General features: G+C 52.8%; 1 non-coding gene and 2 pseudogenes across 1 annotated transcript; all 3 read right to left on the bottom strand.

The window, feature by feature from the left end:
* Nucleotides 1-9,957: 9,957 nt before the first annotated feature.
* LOC144669635 (U2 spliceosomal RNA) lies at nucleotides 9,958-10,134 on the bottom strand (annotated as a pseudogene).
* A 5,351-nt stretch (nucleotides 10,135-15,485) lies between these two features.
* Nucleotides 15,486-15,668, bottom strand: LOC144669640 (U2 spliceosomal RNA). The gene has a single exon (XR_013573704.1). It is a non-coding gene; the product is annotated as a U2 spliceosomal RNA (small nuclear RNA).
* Nucleotides 15,669-21,012: 5,344 nt separating this feature from the next.
* Nucleotides 21,013-21,189, bottom strand: LOC144669634 (U2 spliceosomal RNA; annotated as a pseudogene).
* Nucleotides 21,190-25,668: the final 4,479 nt, after the last annotated feature.

The raw sequence follows: 25,668 nt of genomic DNA on the forward strand, positions 1-25,668 counted from the left end.
TCTGCCCGAAACTTGTTGGTCTTCCAGCGCAAAGAGTTGTCCCCGACCGAGTGTTGCGGACTGGCACAATCCAAAGTCCAGGACTACGTGCTGAGGGACGCACTAAAGCTTGGGGCAGTTGCCGCAAAGGCGCAATGGGGAAGGGCCGCTGTCTAAGACCTTTCTACCACAGCGCACCGAGGGGCTGGGAACTGTTTAAATCCCCTCGGCCTGTACAGCTCAAAATGAAAGGCTGTAAATGATTGTAATATTGTTTGTACTGATGCACCTGGTGATACATTTTGTAAAAGTTGAACCGGATTGTACCCTTGTAATGGTGTTTTTGAAATGGTTTGGAATGTGGTTGAAGATATTTTATGAATAAAGTTTATTTTTGCAAAAAAAAAAGTGTAGTAAAGGAACCACTTGAATATTGTATCTGGACTCCGAGTGTTGAAATTTTGTCCCAGAGTATTCCTCGGACCTTTCAATTGGTGCTGCGAGCAGGGCCCGAAGGATGCAGGACACCGACGGGGAAATGGGATGAGTCACAGTGTGAATTCATTTTTATTCATACTAAATCCGACTCCGTCCCGATCCAGGAAGTGTCAGGCACCCCGCGTATCAGAAACCTGGGCTCCAGGCAATAGTTCAAGGGGTGGTAAGGGTGGGGTAGTTTGCTTGTCTTATAGATTGTTATAATTACATCCGGTATTAGCCGCAAGTAACGAGTTCGGTCAGAAAGGATCCAGGGTAAGAACCGTACCGCTGACAACAACTATACCCCGACCGTCTTACCCAGAGATGGCCAGTGGTGACAAACTCGAGTGGGGACCAGAGGGATCCTTGACACAGCATTGAGCTGACAAAAATAAGAAATCGATAGGCAAAATGAGAAAGAACAATTGGAACCCATTTGACTCACCCGCTGATCAGAGAAAATGGTGGGATAATCAGAAAAAAGACAAAGATGATGAAGCCTGGATCCTAATGTTAAGACAACACATAGAGTTAAGTAAGAAAGTAAATCGAATGTTGGCCAACAAATCCCAAAATGAAGAGCTGGTCCAGGCAAAAAATCTCATGTCAGTTTCGGCAGCTTTACCACAGCCACCAGTAGCTGCACAATACGCAGATAATATAGATTGGAACGGGCTGGTGGAACAGGCGGCAGGATATGAGGAACAACGGGAAGCGGGTTGGGAATCACCACCACCATAACCCGTGGCCCCAATTAAGATAGAGCTTGTGCCCCCGGTGCCCGGACAACCAGGCAGACCAGGCACAGCAGCAAGCTGATTTCCGAGCCTTTAGAGCAGAAATGGCACAAGACTTAGGGCAAGCCCCATAAAACAAGAAAAGGGCGAGAGTGCCCATGAATATGGCAATCGGAAGTTTGAGGCATATTGTAACTACGGGGGTGTAGGTGCTGCGCTGAACCGAGACGATGTACAGTTTATGCAATTGTACAAGGATGGCCTTAGCCTGGCCCACCAGGCAATCCTAGACACCGGGCCCGGGCCCACCAGGCGATCCTAGACACCGGGCCCGGGCCCACCAGGCGATCCTAGACACCGGGCCCGGGCCCACCAGGCCATCCTAGACACTGGGCCCACCAGGCCATCCTAGACACCGGGCCCGGGCCCACCAGGCCATCCTAGACACCAGGCCCGGGCCCACCAGGCCATACTAGACCGGGCCCGGGCCCACCAGTCAATCCTAGACACCGGGCTAGTAGACAAGAACACATATGATCGAGGAAGATGGGCCACCGGGGTAGATAACCACATAGGGAAAACTAAGATAAAGGTGTCGGCAGTGAGGTTACAAACCCCACTGAAATGGTGGACACTGCAGCAGCCGTTCCTAAACCCGAGGTGTGCTTTAATTGTAAAAACCCGAACATAAAATATTTACAGTGTTAGATGTAGCCAATGGATTTTGGTCGATACCACTGGACCAGGAATCCCAAGATAAATTCGCTTTCACAGTGGGAGGGAGACGGTGTACATGGGCGAGGCTCCCACAGGGATTCCACAACAGCCCCAACATCCTCCATCGGGTCACGAGTGAGAAGCTGAGTCCGTGCGACGTAGAGTCTAACAACAGTACAATCTTATAATATGCAGATGATATCCTAATAGCGTCAGAATCGGAAAGGGGCCACATCGGAGCTCTCCTGATAGTCATAAGGACACTGAAAAATGCTGGATTTAAGATAAACCCCTTTATGAGTTGCTGACCGGGAGGGCGATGCGCTTGCCAGAGGGCAGAGCCACCGGAAGTGAGGATATGGGACCCATCAGAGATAAAATTAAAAACGATATTAAGCAATTGGATGGACAGCTAAAGGAATTACAACAGGAAGTGAAGGACCAACAGGCTATCAGGGATTTAGAAGAGAGGACAAAAGGGGGACCCCCGTCACCACCGGCTGAGGTCGGAGACATGGTGTTTGTTCAAATCACCCCTAGCCAACCAGGTTTTGCCCCAAAATGGACTGGACCGTACGGAATTATTCACGTGCCTGCGCCGATATGAAGGGAAAAGCTAGGTGGAAACACTGGTCACAACTGAAAAGGTATGATGTAAGTAAGAAAGACTAAATTACCAGGCAGTGGGAGGAAAACGGGCAACGAGCAGTGCGTACTGTGTTAGCCAAGTGGTTTAGGATTCATTCCCGATCTGGAGGACTGGCCATCTGAAAGAGAAAAGGGGGAATCCTCAACTACGGGGAGGGTCACCGTGGGCTGTGCACAAGGAGGGACGTAAAGGAGAAAGCTACAGTGTGTGAGAGATACAGTGTGTGAGAGATTTTTCGCAATTTACCTTCACACCCCAGGAGAACAACAACTGGGGTCACTGTCCCGGGGAGGAAGACTTGGGAATGACAGATACCTGGCATTGGATCTTGAGGGCCAAACACGGAGAGTTGACTGCAACGGCGGACCCCCGGACCGACACCACCCTGCTATCACAGGACACGACGACACCACAGAGACTATCTTGCCCAGACATGACCCCTGGGCCACAGAATGAACTGGTACTGTATATGGACGGTGAACTCTTGTATGATAATGTTAAACATGAAATTGTACAGGTAATTGTGAACCTGGCAGGTATGCAACTGCCTGAGTATTGCAGTAACCAAGCGCCCCTACGAAAACTGTACAAATTACTGAGTAAGGCTGTGATTAATCAGCCGGCCGACGCCACGGGTGCCACTAGATTCAGGGGACATCCTGCTTTCCACCGCCAGGAGAGAGAGTTAGTTAACAATGTACTGACAGGGGTGAACACAGGGACTTCCCTGGTAAACTCTCTCGACATTCAAGGAATCAACTCCGAGGTCACGAATCTTAAAGGGATCATGAGGCAGCTTGCTCATGAGAGTAGCGAGGGGTGGTGAAACGGCAGCGGCCCTAGGGGGCAAGAGTGTGGCATCTGTATTGGAAAGCGTACACGTTATAGAGACCCATGCTAAAGCCACCAGCCAATTAACAGAAAGGGAGGAACGACAAGAGGGCAGCACCCAAAAAAGCCAGCTTACGGCCAGTGGATGATCGGGCAATTAAGACACAATCTGGGCCAGATCCAAAGGGGGGAGGTACTGGGCTGGATCAACAGTGCCCGGTAGTGGGGGATGGCCAAGAACCCAGGCGTCATCGACGCATGTACATTGAAAGGAGTGACCAGGGTGTATGCGGTGATTCAGAAGTGCACCTCAAACCAAATGAACGTGATAGGTATGGGCAATCCCCTCAGTCACAGCAGACACGGGCCCACACCCTCAGTATCGAGTGGAGAACATTGGGTTAATCCGAGACAATGACTCCCTCCGGTACTACCCCATAGATATGCATGCCATACGCAAGAATGAGGGCATACACGGGGTATCACTGAGTGGGTGCAGGAGGAAAGGTAGCCTCACAATTTGCTCCCAACCAGTTGGAACGGGGGTGGTGCTGGACAAATGTGGGTACAACCGAACGGAGGGTTGTATATTAGAAATTACCCACAGAGGAAACCATCACACCCGCTCAGGATACAAGGGAACCCCGGCTCCCAGTTAGTATCGGACACGCGTGAATAATGTACGTCCAACAAAGGGATCAGGTCTCAGTCAACCAGGGGGTCATTGTGCTGTGGCCTTTGTCTAATTAATACCATTAAGTTACTGATAATAAAAGATATATAAACTGTGCTCATTTGAACCTCGGTGGAGAAGTGCCTGGATTGCCCAGTGTTTGCTCCCCGCATGCGTAATAAAGGAACCACTTGAATATTGCATCTGGACTCCGAGTGTTGAACTTTTGTACCAGAGTATTCCTCGGTTCTTTCAACGTGTTGGTGGATTGAGCAGACAAGTGGCAGATGAAGTTCAATGTACAGAAGTGTGAGGTGATCCATTTTGGCAGGAAGAATATGGTGAGACAGCATAAAATAAAGGAAGAGCCTCTAAAAGAGGTGCACAAACAGAGGGAACTCAGACGTACATAGGCCATTGAAGATGGCAGGACGTGTTGAGAGCAGTTAATAAAGCAGATAGTATCTTAGGCTTTATTAATAGGGGCATTGAGTACAAGAGTAAGGAGGTCATGTTGAACTCGTATAAGACACTAATTAGGCCTCATCTGGAATACTGCGTCCAGTTCTGGGCGCCATACTTGAGGAAGGATGTGAAGACATTGGAGAGGGTACAGAGGAGATTCACAAGAATGATTCCCGGGATGAAGAACTGTAGCTATGAGGATAGATTGGAGAGGATGGGACTGTTTTCCTTGGAGAAAAGAAGGCTGTGAGGAGAGTTGGTGGAGGTATTCAAGATCCTGAGAGATATGGACAAGGTAAATCGTGAGAAACTGTTTCCACTCAAGTGAACATCAAGGACTAGAGGGCACAGATTCAAAATAATTGGCAAAAGGAGTAAATGTGATGTGAGGAAAGATTAATTCACCCAGAGGGTGGTTGGAGTCTGGAACAAAATTCCTGAGAGGGTGCTGGAGGCAGATTCGATCGAGGTATTCAGAAGGGAATTGGATCGTTACCTGAAAAGACAGAATGTGCAAGGTTACGGGGATGAGGCAGGGGAGTAGGACTAGGTGGAAGGCTCTTTCAGAGACCCAGTGCAGACTTGATAGGCCGAATGGCCTCCTTCCACACTGTAAAAAATTCTGTGACATCACAAAGCAGTATCAAGATTTTGTGATTTAGAGATAGATCATGAAATCGGAAATGATCAAAACAAAGGGCGTACATTTATTGTGAGCTGTACAGCCCGAGGGGCTCTAAACAGTTCCCAGTCCCTCGGTACACTGTGGCAGAAGGGTCTTAGACAGCGACCCTTCCCCATTGAGCCTTTGCGGCAGCTGCCCCAAGCTTTAGTGCGTCCCTCAGCACGTAGTCCTCGGCCTTGGAATGTGCCAGTCCGCAACACTCGGTCGGGGACAACTCTTTGTGCTGGAAGACCAACAAGTTTCGGGCAGACCAAAGAGCGTCTTTCACCGAGTTGATGATCCTCCAGCTGCAGTTGATGTTTGTCTCGGTGTGTGTCCCTGGGAACAGCCCGTAGAGCACAGAGTCCTGTGTCACAGAACTGCTCGGGATGAACCTCGACAGAAACCACTGCATCTCTCTCCAGACTTTCTTTGCAAAGGCACAATCCACAAGGAGGTGAACAACGGTCTCTTCCCCACCACAGCCACCTCGAGGGCAACGTGCAGAGGGGGTGAGCTTCCTGGCGTGTAGGAAGGATCTGACGGGGAGGGCCTTTCTCACCACCAGCCAAGCTACGTCTTGGTGCTTGTTGGAAAGTTCTGGCGATGAGGCATTCTGCCAAATGACTTTGACAGTCTGCTCGGGGAACCATCCCACAGGGTCCACCCTCTCCTTATCCCTCAGGGCCTCTAGGACGTTACGTGCTGACCACTGCCTGATGGACTTGTGGTCAAAGGTGTTTTTCTGCATAAATTTTTCCACCAGGGACAGGTGGTAGGGCACGGTCCAACTACTTGGAGCGTTCCGCGGCAGCGTGGCCAGACCCATCCTTCGCAACACCGGGGACAGGTAGAACCTCAGCACGTAGTGACACTTGGTGTTTGCGTACTGAGGGTCTACGCACCGCTTGATGCAGCCGCACACAAAGGTGGCCATCAGTATGAGGGCGATGTTGGGCACGTTTATTCCCCCTTTATCTAGAGGCTTATACAGCGCGTCCCTGCGGACACGATCCATTTTCGACCTCCAGATAAAGGGGAAGATGGCTCGGGTGATCGCCATTGCGCAGCAGTCTGGAATGGGCCAGACCTGCGCCAACTACAGCAACAGCGAGAGTGCCTCACACCTGATGACCAGGTTCTTACCCGCAACGGAGAGGAAGCGTCGCTTCCAGATTCCCAGTTTCCTTTTCACCATAGACACTGGATCCTTCCAGTTTCTAACGCATACCCCGGTCCCTCTGAACCATATCCCCAGCACCTTCAGGCCGTCAGCACTGACGGTGAAGGGGACAAAGGATCGGTCAGCCCAGTTCCCAAAGAACAGGGCCTCGCTCTTCCCACGATTTACCTTGGCTCCCGAGTCCAGTTCGAACTGGTCGCAGATGTGGATCAGTCTGCACACCGACAGCGGATCAGAACAGAAGACGGCGACATCGTCCATGTACAGGGAGGCTTTGATCTGAGTGCCTCCACTGCCTGGGATCGTAACTCCTCTAATGCCCGGATCCTTCCTGATGGACTCAGCAAAGAACAGGCGAGAGAGGACAGCCCTGCCTGACTCCAGATTTAATTGGAAAGCTATCTGATTCCCACCCATTGATTGAGACTGCGCTACTGATGTTAGTGTAGAGTAGGATCCAACTGGATCCAATTGCGAATTCCCTCCCCAAACCCCATTTTGAGAGCACATCCACCATGTAGGTGTGCGATATTCTGTCAAAGGCTTTCTCCTAATCCAGGCTGATGAGGCAGGTATCCACACCCCTGTCCTGTACATAGGCAATCGTATCACTGAGCAGCGCCAGGCTGTCAGAGATCTTCCTGCCCGTCACAGTGCAGGTCTGGTCAGGGTGTATCACCAATTCCAGAGCGGATTTGACCCGATTGGCGATGACCTTGGACAGAATCTTATAGTCCACATTCAACAGTGAAATGGGTCGCCAATTTCTAATTTCCTCCCTTTCTTCCTTGTGCTTGTAGATGAGGGTGATGATGCCTTTCCTCATGGATTCTGACATACTGCCGGCCAGGAGCATACTCTCGTACACTCCTAGCAGGTCTGGGCCGATTAAGTCCCACAGAGCCGAATATAACTCCACCGGCAAGCCGTCGCTTCTGGGGAGATTTACTCTTCTCGAAGGACTCAAGGGCCTAAGTCAGTTCGTCAGGAGTTCGCGGTTTGTCCAGCCTCTCCCGTGTACTGTCGCCTAAGACCTCCGTGATAGAGGACAAGGAGGACTGGGAGGCCGTGCTGTCCGTCGGCTTCACGTCATAAAATCCGGCATAAAAGGATTTGCTGATCCTCAAAATGTCGGACTGCGCTGACTTTACTGATCTGTCTTCTTCATTCAGGCTGCTGATCACAGAGCTCTCTCTCTGTTCCTTTTGGAAGAAGAAACGTGAGCACGTCTCATCCTGCTCCACGGAGCGGACTCTGGAACGGAAGATGATCTTGGAGGCCTCCGAGGCAAAGTGCGAGGCTTGCTGGCTCTTCACCTCTTGGAGTTCTTCCTTGACATCGACCCCCACCGACTGCAGCCGGAGCAGATTCTGCATGTTTTTCTGGAGTCGGGACATTTCCCTCTCTTCCTTTCTAGCTTTCTGGATGCTTTTGAGGATGAAAAACCTCTTGGTGTTTCCCTTGATCGCTTCCCACCAGTGTGTCAGGGACTCAAAGAGGGGTTTCATGGTTCTCCAACCTTCATAAGCCCTCTTGAGCTCCTCAATGTTCTCTGGGGTCAGCAGTTGCACGAATAGCTTCCATGCCCCCCTGCCCACCCTCAGGTCCTTCTCCAAGTGGCAGTCCGCCAGTAGGATGCAGTGGTCAGAGAAGAACACCGGCTTGACCTCGGTGGATCTGACTGTGAATGCACGGGACACAAAGAGGAAGTCTATCCTGGAACGAATGGACCCGTCTGGCCGCGACCAGGTGTATCTACGCTGCGCTCCGTCTGCAGGGTTGCTGAAGACGTCGTGCAGCTTGGCATCCTTAACTGTTTCCATCAGGGATCTGGACGTAGCGTCCAATCTGCTTCCGGCCCTGCCGGATCGTCCAGCCGCATCGATGATGCAGTTGAAGTCCCCGCCCAGAATGACCGGCCTGGAGGTCGCCAGCAGCAGTGGGAGCTGCTGAAAAACCTCCAGCCGCTCAGCTCCTTGTGACGGGCCATACACGTTAATTAACCGGAGTGGAGCGTTCTTGTACATTACGTCTGCTACGAGGAGTCGCCCGCCCACCACCTCCTTGACCTCGGAGACGGTGAAGTTGCCTCCCCGCAGCAGAATACCCGGGCCGGAGGAACGAGAGTCGTTTCCGCCCGACCAGATCGATGGCCCGTGGGACCACCACCGTGACCATTGCCTGTAGGAGCTGAACTGGATAACCTCACTTATCCACGTTAAACTCCATCTGCCAAATTTTGGCCCATTCACCTAACCTGTCCATATCCATTTGTAAATTTCTCATTTCTTCACTGCAACTTACTTTCCCACCTATTTTGGTGTCATCTGCAAATTTAGCTATGGTACCTTCTACTCCTGAATCCAAGTAAATAGTTGGGGCCCAAGGACCGAACCCTGTGGCACCCCACTAGTTACAGCTTGCCATCCACAAAAGACCCATTTATCCTGACTCTCTGCTTTCTGTTGGTTAGCCAAAGCTCTATCCAAGCAAATATATTACCCTTAGCTGCGTGTGATCTTATCTTGTGTATTAATCTTTTGTGCGGCACCTTATCAAATGCCTTCTGGAAGTCCAGACATACTACATCTACAGGATCGCCATTATCCACTTTGCTTGTCACATCTTCAAAGAACTCTAGCAATTTAGTCAAACACGATTTAGTCTTCATAAAGCCATGCTGACTCTGATGGATTGCATTTTGACTTGCATTTTAGGAGGGTAGTGAAGGCATTGGAGAGAGTGCAGAAGAGGTTTACGAGTTTGGTTCCAGGGGCGAGGAAGTTGAGTTATGAAGTAAGATTGGAGAAGTTGGGACTGTATTCCTTGGGGAAAAGAAGTCTGAGAGGAGACTTGATAGAGGTATTGAAAATCATGAGGTATCTGGAGAGAGTAGATAGGGAGAAACTGCTTGCAACGATGAAAGGATCGAGAAGGAGCGGGCACAGGTTTAAAGTAACTAGCAGAAGAAGCAAAAGTGATAGGAGCAGCGAGTGGTCAGGGTCTGGAATGCACCGCCTGATAGCGTGGCGGAGGCAGGTTCAATTGAAGAGGGAATGAGATGATTATTTGAAAAGAAAGCATGTGCTGGGTTACGTGGAGAAGGCAGGAGAATGGCACGAAGTGAAATGTTCATTGGGAGAGCTGGTGCAGTCACGACGGGCGGAATGGGCTCCTTGTGCAGTGTAAGGATTGTGTGAACGTGGATGTAGACGTTTCCGAGTAGCTGTGTAAAGTGTGTGAGCTTTGAGGTGTGAGTTTTGACTGTTGCTGTATCAGCAGCAGCAGCAGCAGCGGGCGGGAGCGGCAGCAGAGAGCTGGTTGAAAATGTTGTGAGGCGAAAGGTGCAGCTGAGAGAGTGTTTGAGAGGTGTATTTGCAAGTGAAAGATGTTTTTGTATGAGTGAGGTAGAGTGTTTGTGAGATGAGAGTGGTGTCTGTGAGCGTTGGGTGAGCGTGCGTGTTTTTTGTGTGTAGATGGTGCGGGTGAGTGAGAAAGAAAGAAAGTTGGGTTTTGAAAAGTAAAGAAAGCAGATGTTTGTAAGAAAACTATTTTTAGCATTGAAAATCCCCTGGAAAGGGGTGGTGCACCATTCCCAGAGATACTGCAATACCGGGTCGATGCGTGGAGTGGACGGAGCAAGCCCCTATTCCATCTCCCTGCTCCAAAAATCAATTTAATATATGGTCCCCAGATAAGGGACGTATCAGATATTAAACTGATAAGAACAGATTTTTTTTTTTATTGTAAAAATATACTTTATTCATAAAATATCTTCAATCACATTCAAAACCATTTCAAAAACAACATTACAAGGGTACAATCCAGGTTAAACTTTTACAAAATGTATCACCAGGTGCATCAGTACAAACAATATTACAGTCATTTACAGCCTTTCATTTTGATCTGTACAGCCCGAGGGGCTCTAAACAGTTCCCAGTCTCTCGGTGCGCTGTGGTAGAAAGGTCTTAGACAGCGACCCTTCCCCATTGCGCCTTTGCGGCAGCTGCCCCAAGCTTTAGTGCGTCCCTCAGCACGTAGTCCTGGACTTTGGATTGTGCCAGTCCGCAACAAACGGTCGGGGACAACTCTTTGTGCTGGAAGACCAACAAGTTTCGGGCAGACCAAAGCGCCTCTTTCACCGAGTTGATGATCCTCCAGCTGCAGTCGATGTTTGTCTCGGTGTGTGTCCCTGGGAACAGCCCGTAGAGCACAGAGTCCTGTGTCACAGAACTGCTCGGGATGAACCTCGACAGCAACCACTGCATCTCTCTCCAGACTTTCTTTGCAAAGGCACAATCCACAAGGAGGTGAACAACGGTCTCTTCCCCACCACAGCCACCTCGAGGGCAACGTGCAGAGGGGGTGAGCCTCCTGGCGTGTAGGAAGGATCTGACGGGGAGGGCCTTTCTCACCACCAGCCAAGCTACGTCTTGGTGCTTGTTGGAAAGTTCTGGCGATGAGGCATTCTGCCAAATGACTTTGACAGTCTGCTCGGGGAACCATCCCACAGGGTCCACCCTCTCCTTTTCCCTCAGGGCCTCTAGGATGTTACGTGCTGACCACTGCCTGATGGGCTTGTGGTCAAAGGTGTTTTTCTGCATAAATTTTTCCACCAGGGACAGGTGGTACGGCACGGTCCAACTACTTGGAGCGTTCCGCGGCAGCGTGGCCAGACCCATCCTTCGCAACACCGGGGACAGGTAGAACCTCAGCACGTAGTGACACTTGGTGTTTGCGTACTGAGGGTCTACGCACCGCTTGATGCAGCCACACACAAAGGTGGCCATCAGTATGAGGGCGATGTTGGGCACGTTTTTTCCCCCTTTATCTAGAGGCTTGTACATCGCGTCCCTGCAGACACGATCCATTTTCGACCTCCAGATAAAGCGGAAGATGGCTCGAGTGATCGCCATCGCGCAGGAGTGTGGAATGGGCCAGACCTGCGCCACGTACAGCAACAGCGAGAGTACCTCACACCTGATGACCAGGTTCTTACCCGCAATGGAGAGGGAGCGTCGCTCCCACATGCCCAGTTTCCTTTTCACCATAGCCACTCGCTCCTTCCAGTTTCTAACGCATGCCCCGGTCCCTCCGAACCATATCCCCAGCACCTTCAGGCCGTCAGCCCTGACAGTGAAGGGGACAAAGGATCGGTCAGCCCAGTTCCCAAAGAACATGGCCTCGCTCTTCCCACGATTTACCTTGGCTCCCGAGGCCAGTTCGAACTGGTCGCAGACGTGCATCAGTCTGCGCACCGACAGCGGATCCGAGCAGAAGACGGCGACGTCGTCCATGTACAGGGAGGCTTTTACCTGAGTGCCTCCACTGCCTGGGATCGTCACTCCTCTTATGCCCGGATCCTTCCTGATGGACTCGGCAAAGGGTTCTATGCAGCACACGAAAAGGACAGGCGAGAGAGGACTGCCCTGCCTGACTCCAGATTTAATCGGAAAGCTATCTGTTTCCCACCCATTGATTGAGACTGCGCTACTGATGTTAGTGTAGAGCAGTTGGATCCAATTTCGAATTCCCTCCCCAAACCCCATTTTGGAGAGCACATCCCCCATGTAGGTGTGCGATATTCTGTCAAAGGCCTTCTCCTGATCCAAGCTGATGAGGCAGGTATCCACACCCCTGTCCTGTACATAGGCAATCGTATCCCTGAGCAGCGCCAGGCTGTCAGAGATCTTCCTGCCTGGCACAGAGCAGGTCTGGTCAGGGTGAATCACCAATTCCAGAGCGGATTTGACCCGGTTGGCGATGACCTTGGACAGAATCTTATAGTCCACATTCAACAGTGAAATGGGTCGCCAATTTCTAATTTCCTCCCTTTCCCCCTTGTGCTTGTAGATGAGGGTGATGATGCCTTTCCTCATGGATTCTGACATGCTGCCGGCCAGGAGCATACTCTCGTACACTTCTAGCAGGTCTGGGCCGATCAAGTCCCACAGAGCCGAATACAACTCCGCCGGCAGGCCGTCGCTTCCGGGGGTTTTACTCTTCTCGAAGGACTCGAGGGCCTTAGTCAGTTCGTCAGGAGTTAGCGGTTTGTCTAGGCTCTCCCGCGTACTGTGGTCTAAGACCTCCGTGATAGAGGACAGGAAGGACTGGGAGGCCGTGCTGTCCGTGGGCTTCACGTCATACAGACCGGCATAAAAGGATTTGCTGATCCTCAGAATGTCGGACCGTGATGACTTTACTGAGCCGTCTTCTTCCTTCAGGCTGCTGATCACAGAGCGCTCTCTGTGTACCTTTTGGAAGAAGAAACGTGAGCACGTCTCATCCTGCTCCACGGAGCGGACTCTGGAACGGAAGATGATCTTGGAGGCCTCCGAGGCAAAGTGCGAGGCTTGCTGGCCCTTCACCTCTTGGAGCTCCTCCTTGACATCGACCCCCATCGACTGCAGCCGGAGCAGATTCTGCATCTTTTCCTGGAGTCGGGACATTTCCCTCTGTTCCTTTCTAGCTTTCTGGGTGCCTTTGCGGATGAAAAACCTCTTGATGCTTCCCTTGATCACTTCCCACCAGTGTGTCAGGGACTCAAAGAGGGGTTTCACGGTTCTCCAACCTTTGTAATCCCTCTTGAGCTCCTCAATGTTCTCTGGGGTCAGCAGTTGCACATTTAGCTTCCATGCCCCCCTGCCCACCCTCAGGTCTTCCTCCAAGTGGCAGTCCGCCAGTAGGAGGCAGTGGTCAGAGAAGAACACCGGCTTGACGTCGGTGGATCTGACTGTGAATGCACGGGACACAAACAGGAAGTCTATCCTGGAACGAATGGACCCGTCTGGCCGCGACCAGGTGTATCTACGCTGCGCTCCGTCTGCAGGGTTGCTGAAGACGTCGTGCAGCTTGGCATCCTTAACTGTTTCCATCAGGGATCTGGACGTAGCGTCCAATCTGCTTCCGGCCCTGCCGGATCGTCCAGCCGCATCGATGATGCAGTTGAAGTCCCCGCCCAGAATGACCGGCCTGGAGGTCGCCAGCAGCAGTGGGAGCTGCTGAAAAACCTCCAGCCGCTCAGCCCCTTGTGCCGGCCCATACACGTTAATTAACCGGAGTGGAGCGTTCTTGTACATTACGTCTGCTACCAGGAGTCGCCCGCCCACCACCTCCTTGACCTCGGAGACGGTGAAGTTGCCTCCCCGCAGCAGAATACCCAGGCCGGAGGAACGAGAGTCGTTTCCGCCCGACCAGAGCGATGGCCCGTGGGACCACCATCGTGACCATTGCCTGTAGGAGCTGAGGTGCGGTATCGCACACTCCTGCAGAAACAACAGGTCAGCTTTGACCTTGGCTAGGTACTCCAAGGTCGCAACACATCGCGTAGTAGATTTAATGCTACGCACATTTATGGATACAATCTTTAAACCCATTTTAAAGCATTTATTCTCCTACCAAACCCACTGTCTCTGAGAGTCCCAGACCTTTAGTCTGCTCCTTCATACCCGTAGTGAGCTCAAATTCCTTCACTTTGGATGGGCTGAGGTAGATCTCCTTGGCCGTGTTCTGCTCCAGTGGCATCTGGAGGTTCACGTAGTGAGCGGGTTTTGAGGTGACCTTTGCTGGAGAAGCTTCTCCAAAACTCACCCCCTCTGGGGGGTTGCTGTTCCCGGCTTCCTGGAGCTGGGGTGCGATGATTGCCTCACTGCTCCCAGATTCCAGGGGCTGTGGTGCACTGGCCTCCTCAGGTTGCAGGCTAAGTTGGGGTGCGCTGGGCTCCTTGTTGTCTCCAATTTTCTGGAGCTCGGGTGTCTCGTCCTCCAACGCCCTGGAGCTTTGCCGCCTCTTCTGTCGGTGCCGCTCTGGCACTTCATCATCCGAAGAGCTGCTGCCCTTGTCATCCGTGTCGGATGGGAGACGCCTCTTGCCGCTTCTCTGGGAAACACCTTTGCTTCTTCTTCGCTCCCTCTTACTTTTCTTGTTCTTCACCGTCCGCCACTCCCCCTGCTGCTTTTCCACTGCTGCCTCCTCCTCCATTGATTCGCTGTCCTGAGGACTGGAAGGTTCAGGGGGTAGTGCTGTTGATTGGCTCTCTGTTGCCTCAATCTCTTTCTCCACCTTGTCTCTCTCTGTGTCCTCCTTTGTCCCGTTGAGCTCCCTGGGGGCCTTGGTGGTTGGAGTGACACGGAACATTTCTTCTGCTTCCCCCTGGTCGGCTTTGGCTGCCTGTGCGTAAGTACGGCAGCGTTTGGGGCAGGTCCTGTAGAGGTGACTTGCCTCGCCACACAGGTTGCAGCACTTGGCCTGTTTGCAGTCTTTTGTCTGGTGCCCTTCCTGTTTGCAGATCTTGCAGAGGGAGGCGCTGCAGTTGGCCGCCACATGACCAGCCTTGCCGCATGAGCGACAATGCTTGGGTTGCCCAGCGTAGACCTGGTAGCCCCGGTTTCCCCCGATGGCGAAACTGGAGGGAGGGTGGAAAATGGCTCCCTTACCATCGGTCTTTAGCGTGACCTTAAACAGGCGTTTGCCTGTCCAGATCCCCAAGTCGTCTCGAATCTCGGTGCCGCTCCCCACCTTATCGAAGTACCTGGTGAGGAAGGTGACCACGTCGGCGACAGGGACGAAGGGGTTGTACACATGCACCATCACCTCACGTTCCCGTTGCAACGGCAGAGAAAAGTGCGGCTCCGCCGTCAGGATCTTCATCTCCGGCAGGTCTCTCTTCTCCTCGAACACCCTCAGGAGCCGGACGCAGTCTGCCACTCGCTTGAAAGTCACGTCGAAATAACCACCTTTGCGGGAGTCGTGCAGGGTGAAGATCTCCGTAGCTTGGAAGCCGCACGCCTTCAACAGGATCCTCCTGGTGAAGAAGCCCCGATCCATAGGTGATCCTCCTTCGTCACTGTGGTTCACCGTGACTCGGACGGTGATAGGTAACCCACGGTATGGATTCGGATTGCGATTGGTTATCGCCCTTCCATCCCGACCTTGCCTTGGCAGGACCATGGTGTCGCCCCTGCAACACTACACTTGATCTTAGCCAAAAGGCCGAGAAGCGATGAGAAAGAAAGAAAGTTGTGTTTTGAAAGATGTGCATGTTGAAAAGTAAAGAAAGCAGATGTTTGTAAGAAATCTATTTTTAGCATTGAAAATCCCCTGGAAAGGGGTGGTGCACCATTCCCAGAGATACTGCAATACCGGGTCGATGCGTGGAGTGGGCGGAGCAAGCCCCTATTCCATCTCCCTGCTCCAAAAATCAATTTAATATATGGTCCCCAGATAAGGGACGTATCAGATATTAAACTGATAAGAACAGATTTTTTTTTATTTTTTTTTTGTAAAAATATACTTTATTCATAAAAATCTTCAATCACATTCAAAACCATTTCAAAAACAACATTACAAGGGTACAATCCAGGTTAAACTTTTACAAAATGTATCACCAGGTGCATCAGTACAAACAATATTACAGTCATTTACAGTCTTTCATTTTGATCTGTACAGCCCGAGGGGCTCTAAACAGTTCCCAGTCTCTCGGTGCGCTGTGGTAGAAAGGTCTTAGACAGCGACCCTTCCCCATTGCGCCTTTGCGGCAGCTGCCCCAAGCTTTAGTGCGTCCCTCAGCACGTAGTCCTGGACTTTGGATTGTGCCAGTCCGCAACAATCGGTCGGGGACAAATCTTTGTGCTGGAAGACCAACAAGTTTCGGGCAGACCAAAGCGCGTCTTTCACCGAGTTGATGATCCTCCAGCTGCAGTCGATGTTTGTCTCGGTGTGTGTCCCTGGGAACAGCCCGTAGAGCACAGAGTCCTGTGTCACAGAACTGCTCGGGATGAACCTCGACAGCAACCACTGCATCTCTCTCCAGACTTTCTTTGCAAAGGCACAATCCACAAGGAGGTGAACAACGGTCTCTTCCCCACCACAGCCACCTCGAGGGCAACGTGCAGAGGGGGTGAGACTCCTGACGTGTAGGAAGGATCTGACGGGGAGGGCCTTTCTCACCACCAGCCAAGCTACGTCTTGGTGCTTGTTGGAAAGTTCTGGCGATGAGGCATTCTGCCAAATGACTTTGACAGTCTGCTCGGGGAACCATCCCACAGGGTCCACCCTCTCCTTATCCCTCAGGGCCTCTAGGACGTTACGTGCTGACCACTGCCTGATGGACTTGTGGTCAAAGGTGTTTTTCTGCATAAATTTTTCCACCAGGGACAGGTGGTACGGCACGGTCCAACTACTTGGAGCGTTCCGCGGCAGCGTGGCCAGACCCATCCTTCGCAACACCGGGGACAGGTAGAACCTCAGCACGTAGTGACACTTGGTGTTTGCGTACTGAGGGTCTACGCACCGCTTGATGCAGCCGCACACAAAGGTGGCCATCAGTATGAGGGCGATGTTGGGCACGTTTTTTCCCCCTTTATCTAGAGGCTTGTACATCGCGTCCCTGCAGACACGATCCATTTTCGACCTCCAGATAAAGCGGAAGATGGCTCGAGTGATCGCCATCGCGCAGGAGTGTGGAATGGGCCAGACCTGCGCCACGTACAGCAACAGCGAGAGTACCTCACACCTGATGACCAGGTTCTTACCCGCAATGGAGAGGGAGCGTCGCTCCCACATGCCCAGTTTCCTTTTCACCATAGCCACTCGCTCCTTCCAGTTTCTAACGCATGCCCCGGTCCCTCCGAACCATATCCCCAGCACCTTCAGGCCGTCAGCCCTGACAGTGAAGGGGACAAAGGATCGGTCAGCCCAGTTCCCAAAGAACATGGCCTCGCTCTTCCCACGATTTACCTTGGCTCCCGAGGCCAGTTCGAACTGGTCGCAGACGTGCATCAGTCTGCGCACCGACAGCGGATCCGAGCAGAAGACGGCGACGTCGTCCATGTACAGGGAGGCTTTTACCTGAGTGCCTCCACTGCCTGGGATCGTCACTCCTCTTATGCCCGGATCCTTCCTGATGGACTCGGCAAAGGGTTCTATGCAGCACACGAAAAGGACAGGCGAGAGAGGGCAGCCCTGCCTGACTCCAGATTTAATCGGAAAGCTATCTGTTTCCCACCCATTGATTGAGACTGCGCTACTGATGTTAGTGTAGAGCAGTTGGATCCAATTTCGAATTCCCTCCCCAAAGCCCATTTTGGAGAGCACATCCCCATGTAGGTGTGCGATATTCTGTCAAAGGCCTTCTCCTGATCCAAGCTGATGAGGCAGGTATCCACACCCCTGTCCTGTACATAGGCAATCGTATCCCTGAGCAGCGCCAGGCTGTCAGAGATCTTCCTGCCTGGCACAGAGCAGGTCTGGTCAGGGTGAATCACCAATTCCAGAGCGGATTTGACCCGGTTGGCGATGACCTTGGACAGAATCTTATAGTCCACATTCAACAGTGAAATGGGTCGCCAATTTCTAATTTCCTCCCTTTCCCCCTTGTGCTTGTAGATGAGGGTGATGATGCCTTTCCTCATGGATTCTGACATGCTGCCGGCCAGGAGCATACTCTCGTACACTTCTAGCAGGTCTGGGCCGATCAAGTCCCACAGAGCCGAATACAACTCCGCCGGCAGGCCGTCGCTTCCGGGGGTTTTACTCTTCTCGAAGGACTCGAGGGCCTTAGTCAGTTCGTCAGGAGTTAGCGGTTTGTCTAGGCTCTCCCGCGTACTGTGGTCTAGGACCTCCGTGATAGAGGACAGGAAGGACTGGGAGGCCGTGCTGTCCGTGGGCTTCACGTCATACAGTCCGGCATAAAAGGATTTGCTGATCCTCAGAATGTCGGACCGTGATGACTTTACTGAGCCGTCTTCTTCCTTCAGGCTGCTGATCACAGAGCGCTCTCTGTGTACCTTTTGGAAGAAGAAACGTGAGCACGTCTCATCCTGCTCCACGGAGCGGACTCTGGAACGGAAGATGATCTTGGAGGCCTCCGAGGCAAAGTGCGAGGCTTGCTGGCCCTTCACCTCTTGGAGCTCCTCCTTGACATCGACCCCCATCGACTGCAGCCGGAGCAGATTCTGCATCTTTTCCTGGAGTCGGGACATTTCCCTCTGTTCCTTTCTAGCTTTCTGGGTGCCTTTGCGGATGAAAAACCTCTTGATGCTTCCCTTGATCACTTCCCACCAGTGTGTCAGGGACTCAAAGAGGGGTTTCACGGTTCTCCAACCTTTGTAATCCCTCTTGAGCTCCTCAATGTTCTCTGGGGTCAGCAGTTGCACATTTAGCTTCCATGCCCCCCTGCCCACCCTCAGGTCTTCCTCCAAGTGGCAGTCCGCCAGTAGGAGGCAGTGGTCAGAGAAGAACACCGGCTTGACCTCGGTGGATCCGACTGTGAATGCACGGGACACAAACAGGAAGTCTATCCTGGAACGAATGGACCCGTCTGGCCGCGACCAGGTGTATCTACGCTGCGCTCCGTCTGCAGGGTTGCTGAAGACGTCGTGCAGCTTGGCATCCTTAACTGTTTCCATCAGGGATCTGGACGTAGCGTCCAATCTGCTTCCGGCCCTGCCGGATCGTCCAGCCGCATCGATGATGCAGTTGAAGTCCCCGCCCAGAATGACCGGCCTGGAGGTCGCCAGCAGCAGTGGGAGCTGCTGAAAAACCTCCAGCCGCTCAGCCCCTTGTGCCGGGCCGTACACGTTAATTAACCGGAGTGGAGCGTTCTTGTACATTACGTCTGCTACCAGGAGTCGCCCGCCCACCACCTCCTTGACCTCGGAGACGGTGAAGTTGCCTCCCCGCAGCAGAATACCCAGGCCGGAGGAACGAGAGTCGTTTCCGCCCGACCAGATCGATGGCCCGTGGGACCACCATCGTGACCATTGCCTGTAGGAGCTGAGGTGCGGTATCGCACACTCCTGCAGAAACAACAGGTCAGCTTTGACCTTGGCTAGGTAGTCCAAGGTCGCAACACATCGCGTAGTAGATTTAATGCTACGCACATTTATGGATACAATCTTTAAACCCATATTAAAGCATTTATTCTCCTACCAAACCCACTGTCTCTGAGAGTCCCAGACCTTTAGTCTGCTCCTTCATACCCGTAGTGAGCTCAAATTCCTTCACTTTGGATGGGCTGAGGTAGATCTCCTTGGCCGTGTTCTGCTCCGGTGGCATCTGGAGGTTCACGTAGTGAGCGGATTTTGAGATGACCTTTGCTGGAGAAGCTTCTCCAAAACTCACCCCCTCTGGGGGGTTGCTGTTCCCGGCTTCCTGGAGCTGGGGTGCGATGATTGCCTCACTGCTCCCAGATTCCAGGGGCTGTGGTGCACTGGCCTCCTCAGGTTGCAGGCCAAGTTGGGGTGCGCTGGTCTCCTTGTTGTCTCCAATTTTCTGGAGCTCGGGTGTCTCGTCCTCCAACGCCCTGGAGCTTTGCCGCCTCTTCTGTCGGTGCCGCTCTGGCACTTCCTCATCCGAAGAGCTGCTGCCCTTGTCATCCGTGTCGGATGGGAGACGCCTCTTGCCGCTTCTCTGGGAAACGCCTTTGCTTCTTCTTCGCTCCCTCTTACTTTTCTTGTTCTTCACCGTCCGCCACTCCCCCTGCTGCTTTTCCACTGCTGCCTCCTCCTCCATTGATTCGCTGTCCTGAGGACTGGAAGGTTCAGGGGGTAGTGCTGTTGATTGGCTCTCTGTTGCCTCAATCTCTTTCTCCACCTTGTCTCTCTCTGTGTCCTCCTTTGTCCCGTTGAGCTCCCTGGGGGCCTTGGTGGTTGGAGTGACACGGAACATTTCTTCTGCTTCCCCCTGGTCGGCTTTGGCTGCCTGTGCGTAAGTACGGCAGCGTTTGGGGCAGGTCCTGTAGAGGTGACTTGCCTCGCCACACAGGTTGCAGCACTTGGCCTGTTTGCAGTCTTTTGTCTGGTGCCCTTCCTGTTTGCAGATCTTGCAGAGGGAGGCGCTGCAGTTGGCCGCCACATGACCAGCCTTGCCGCATGAGCGACAATGCTTGGGTTGCCCAGCGTAGACCAGGTAGCCACGGTTTCCCCCGATTGCGAAACTGGAAGGAGGGTGGAAAATGGCTCCCTTACCATCGGTCTTTAGCGTGACCTTAAACAGGCGTTTGCCTGTCCAGATCCCCAAGTCGTCTCGAATCTCAGTGCCGCTCCCCACCTTATCGAAGTACCTGGTGAGGAAGGTGACCACGTCGGCGACAGGGACGAAGGGGTTGTACACATGCACCATCACCTCACGTTCCCGTTGCAACGGCAGAGAAAAGTGCGGCTCCGCCGTCAGGATCTTCATCTCCGGCAGGTCTCTCTTCTCCTCGAACACCCTCAGGAGCCGGACGCAGTCTGCCACTTGCTTGAACGTCACGTCGAAATAACCGCCTTTGCGGGAGTCGTGCAGGGTGAAGATCTCCGTAGCTTGGAAGCCGCACGCCTTCAACAGGATCCTCCTGGTGAAGAAGCCCCGATCCATAGGTGATCCTCCTTCGTCGCTGTGGTTCACCGTGACTCGGACGGTGATAGGTAACCCACGGTATGAATTCGGATTGCGATTGGTTTTCGCCCTTCCATCCCGACCTTGCCATGGCAGGACCATGGTGTCGCTCCTGCAACACTTGATCTTAGCCAAGAGGCCGAGAAGCGATGAGAAAGAAAGAAAGTTGTGTTTTGAAAGATGTGCATGTTGAAAAGTAAAGAAAGCAGATGTTTGTAAGAAATCTATTTTTAGCATTGAAAATCCCCTGGAAAGGGGTGGTGCACCATTCCCAGAGATACTGCAATACCGGGTCGATGCGTGGAGTGGGCGGAGCAAGCCCCTATTCCATCTCCCTGCTCCAAAAATCAATTTAATATATGGTCCCCAGATAAGGGACGTATCAGATATTAAACTGATAAGAACAGATTTTTTTTTTTATTGTAAAAATATACTTTATTCATAAAAAATCTTCAATCACATTCAAAACCATTTCAAAAACAACATTACAAGGGTACAATCCAGGTTAAACTTTTACAAAATGTATCACCAGGTGCATCAGTACAAACAATATTACAATCATTTACAGCCTTTCATTTTGATCTGTACAGCCCGAGGGGCTCTAAACAGTTCCCAGTCTCTCGGTGCGCTGTGGTAGAAAGGTCTTAGACAGCGACCCTTCCCCATTGCGCCTTTGCGGCAGCTGCCCCAAGCTTTAGTGCGTCCCTCAGCACGTAGTCCTGGACTTTGGATTGTGCCAGTCCGCAACAATCGGTCGGGGACAACTCTTTGTGCTGGAAGACCAACAAGTTTCGGGCAGACCAAAGCGCGTCTTTCACCGAGTTGATGATCCTCCAGCTGCAGTCGATGTTTGTCTCGGTGTGTGTCCCTGGGAACAGCCCGTAGAGCACAGAGTCCTGTGTCACAGAACTGCTCGGGATGAACCTCGACAGCAACCACTGCATCTCTCTCCAGACTTTCTTTGCAAAGGCACAATCCACAAGGAGGTGAACAACGGTCTCTTCCCCACCACAGCCACCTCGAGGGCATCGTGCAGAGGGGGTGAGACTCCTGGCGTGTAGGAAGGATCTGACGGGGAGGGCCTTTCTCACCACCAGCCAAGCTACGTCTTGGTGCTTGTTGGAAAGTTCTGGCGATGAGGCATTCTGCCAAATGACTTTGACAGTCTGCTCGGGGAACCATCCCACAGGGTCCACCCTCTCCTTATCCCTCAGGGCCTCTAGGACGTTACGTGCTGACCACTGCCTGATGGACTTGTGGTCAAAGGTGTTTTTCTGCATAAATTTTTCCACCAGGGACAGGTGGTACGGCACGGTCCAACTACTTGGAGCGTTCCGCGGCAGCGTGGCCAGACCCATCCTTCGCAACACCGGGGACAGGTAGAACCTCAGCACGTAGTGACACTTGGTGTTTGCGTACTGAGGGTCTACGCACCGCTTGATGCAGCCACACACAAAGGTGGCCATCAGTATGAGGGCGATGTTGGGCACGTTTTTTCCCCCTTTATCTAGAGGCTTGTACATCGCGTCCCTGCGGACACGATCCATTTTCGACCTCCAGATAAAGCGGAAGATGGCTCGAGTGATCGCCGTCGCGCAGGAGTCTGGAATGGGCCAGACCTGCGCCACGTACAGCAACAGCGAGAGTACCTCGCACCTGATGACCAGGTTCTTACCCGCAATGGAGAGGGAGCGTCGCTCCCACATGCCCAGTTTCCTCTTCACCATAGCCACTCGCTCCTTCCAGTTTCTAACGCATGCCCCGGTCCCTCCGAACCATATCCCCAGCACCTTCAGGCCGTCAGCCCTGACAGTGAAGGGGACAAAGGATCGGTCAGCCCAGTTCCCAAAGAACATGGCCTCGCTCTTCCCACGATTTACCTTGGCTCCCGAGGCCAGTTCGAACTGGTCGCAGATGTGCATCAGTCTGCGCACCGACAGCGGACCCGAGCAGAAGACGGCGACGTCGTCCATGTACAGGGAGGCTTTTACCTGAGTGCCTCCACTGCCTGGGATCGTCACTCCTCTTATGCCCGGATCCTTCCTGATGGACTCGGCAAAGGGTTCTATGCAACACACGAAAAGGACAGGCGAGAGAGGACAGCCCTGCCTGACTCCAGATTTGATCGGGAAGCTATCTGTTTCCCACCCATTGATTGAGACTGCGCTACTGATGTTAGTGTAGAGCAGTTGGATCCAATTTCGAATTCCCTCCCCAAAGCCCATTTTGGAGAGCACATCCCCCATGTAGGTGTGCGATATTCTGTCAAAGGCCTTCTCCTGATCCAAGCTGATGAGGCAGGTATCCACACCCCTGTCCTGTACATAGGCAATCGTATCCCTGAGCAGCGCCAGGCTGTCAGAGATCTTCCTGCCTGGCACAGAGCAGGTCTGGTCAGGGTGAATCACCAATTCCAGAGCGGATTTGACCCGGTTGGCGATGACCTTGGACAGAATCTTATAGTCCATATTCAACAGTGAAATGGGTCGCCAATTTCTAATTTCCTCCCTTTCCCCCTTGTGCTTGTAGATGAGGGTGATGATGCCTTTCCTCATGGATTCTGACATGCTGCCGGCCAGGAGCATACTCTCGTACACTTCTAGCAGGTCTGGGCCGATCAAGTCCCACAGAGCCGAATACAACTCCGCCGGCAGGCCGTCGCTTCCGGGGGTTTTACTCTTCTCGAAGGACTCGAGGGCCTTAGTCAGTTCGTCAGGGGTTAGCGGTTTGTCTAGGCTCTCCCGAGTACTGTGGTCTAGGACCTCCGTGATAGAGGACAGGAAGGACTGGGAGGCCGTGCTGTCCGTGGGCTTCACGTCATACAGTCCGGCATAAAAGGATTTGCTGATCCTCAGAATGTCGGACCGTGATGACTTTACTGAGCCGTCTTCTTCCTTCAGGCTGCTGATCACAGAGCGCTCTCTGTGTACCTTTTGGAAGAAGAAACGTGAGCACGTCTCATCCTGCTCCACGGAGCGGACTCTGGAACGGAAGATGATCTTGGAGGCCTCCGAGGCAAAGTGCGAGGCTTGCTGGCCCTTCACCTCTTGGAGCTCCTCCTTGACATCGACCCCCATCGACCGCAGCCGGAGCAGATTCTGCATCTTTTCCTGGAGTCGGGACATTTCCCTCTGTTCCTTTCTAGCTTTCTGGGTGCCTTTGAGGATGAAAAACCTCTTGATGCTTCCCTTGATCACTTCCCACCAGTGTGTCAGGGACTCAAAGAGGGGTTTCACGGTTCTCCAACCTTTGTAATCCCTCTTGAGCTCCTCAATGTTCTCTGGGGTCAGCAGTTGCACATTTAGCTTCCATGCCCCCCTGCCCACCCTCAGGTCTTCCTCCAAGTGGCAGTCCGCCAGTAGGAGGCAGTGGTCAGAGAAGAACACCGGCTTGACCTCGGTGGATCTGACTGTGAATGCACGGGACACAAACAGGAAGTCTATCCTGGAACGAATGGACCCGTCTGGCCGCGACCAGGTGTATCTACGCTGCGCTCCGTCTGCAGGGTTGCTGAAGACGTCGTGCAGCTTGGCATCCTTAACTGTTTCCATCAGGGATCTGGACGTAGCGTCCAATCTGCTTCCGGCCCTGCCGGATCGTCCAGCCGCATCGATGATGCAGTTGAAGTCCCCGCCCAGAATGACCGGCCTGGAGGTCGCCAGCAGCAGTGGGAGCTGCTGAAAAACCTCCAGCCGCTCAGCCCCTTGTGCCGGGCCGTACACGTTAATTAACCGGAGTGGAGCGTTCTTGTACATTACGTCTGCTACCAGGAGTCGCCCGCCCACCACCTCCTTGACCTCGGAGACGGTGAAGTTGCCTCCCCGCAGCAGAATACCCAGGCCGGAGGAACGAGAGTCGTTTCCGCCCGACCAGATCGATGGCCCGTGGGACCACCATCGTGACCATTGCCTGTAGGAGCTGAGGTGCGGTATCGCACACTCCTGCAGAAACAACAGGTCAGCTTTGACCTTGGCTAGGTAGTCCAAGGTCGCAACACATCGCGTAGTAGATTTAATGCTACGCACATTTATGGATACAATCTTTAAACCCATATTAAAGCATTTATTCTCCTACCAAACCCACTGTCTCTGAGAGTCCCAGACCTTTAGTCTGCTCCTTCATACCCGTAGTGAGCTCAAATTCCTTCACTTTGGATGGGCTAAGGTAGATCTCCTTGGCCGTGTTCTGCTCCAGTGGCATCTGGAGGTTCACGTAGTGAGCGGATTTTGAGATGACCTTTGCTGGAGAAGCTTCTCCAAAACTCACCCCCTCTGGGGGGTTGCTGTTCCCGGCTTCCTGGAGCTGGGGTGCGATGATTGCCTCACTGCTCCCAGATTCCAGGGGCTGTGGTGCACTGGCCTCCTCAGGTTGCAGGCCAACTTGGGGTGCGTTGGTCTCCTTGTTGTCTCCAATTTTCTGGAGCTCGGGTGTCTCGTCCTCCAACGCCCTGGAGCTTTGCCGCCTCTTCTGTCGGTGCCGCTCTGGCACTTCCTCATCCGAAGAGCTGCTGCCCTTGTCATCCGTGTCGGATGGGAGACGCCTCTTGCCGCTTCTCTGGGAAACGCCTTTGCTTCTTCTTCGCTCCCTCTTACTTTTCTTGTTCTTCACCGTCCGCCACTCCCCCTGCTGCTTTTCCACTGCTGCCTCCTCCTCCATTGATTCGCTGTCCTGAGGACTGGAAGGTTCAGGGGGTGGTGCTGTTGATTGGCTCTCTGTTGCCTCAATCTCTTTCTCCACCTTGTCTCTCTCTGTGTCCTCCTTTGTCCCGTTGAGCTCCCTGGGGGCCTTGGTGGTTGGAGTGACACGGAACATTTCTTCTGCTTCCCCGTGGTCGGCTTTGGCTGCCTGTGCGTAAGTACGGCAGCGTTTGGGGCAGGTCCTGTAGAGGTGACTTGCCTCGCCACACAGGTT

The sequence above is a fragment of the Cetorhinus maximus genome, chromosome 29 (assembly GCF_964194155.1).
Source record: "Cetorhinus maximus chromosome 29, sCetMax3.hap1.1, whole genome shotgun sequence".
Classification (NCBI taxonomy): domain Eukaryota; kingdom Metazoa; phylum Chordata; class Chondrichthyes; order Lamniformes; family Cetorhinidae; genus Cetorhinus; species Cetorhinus maximus.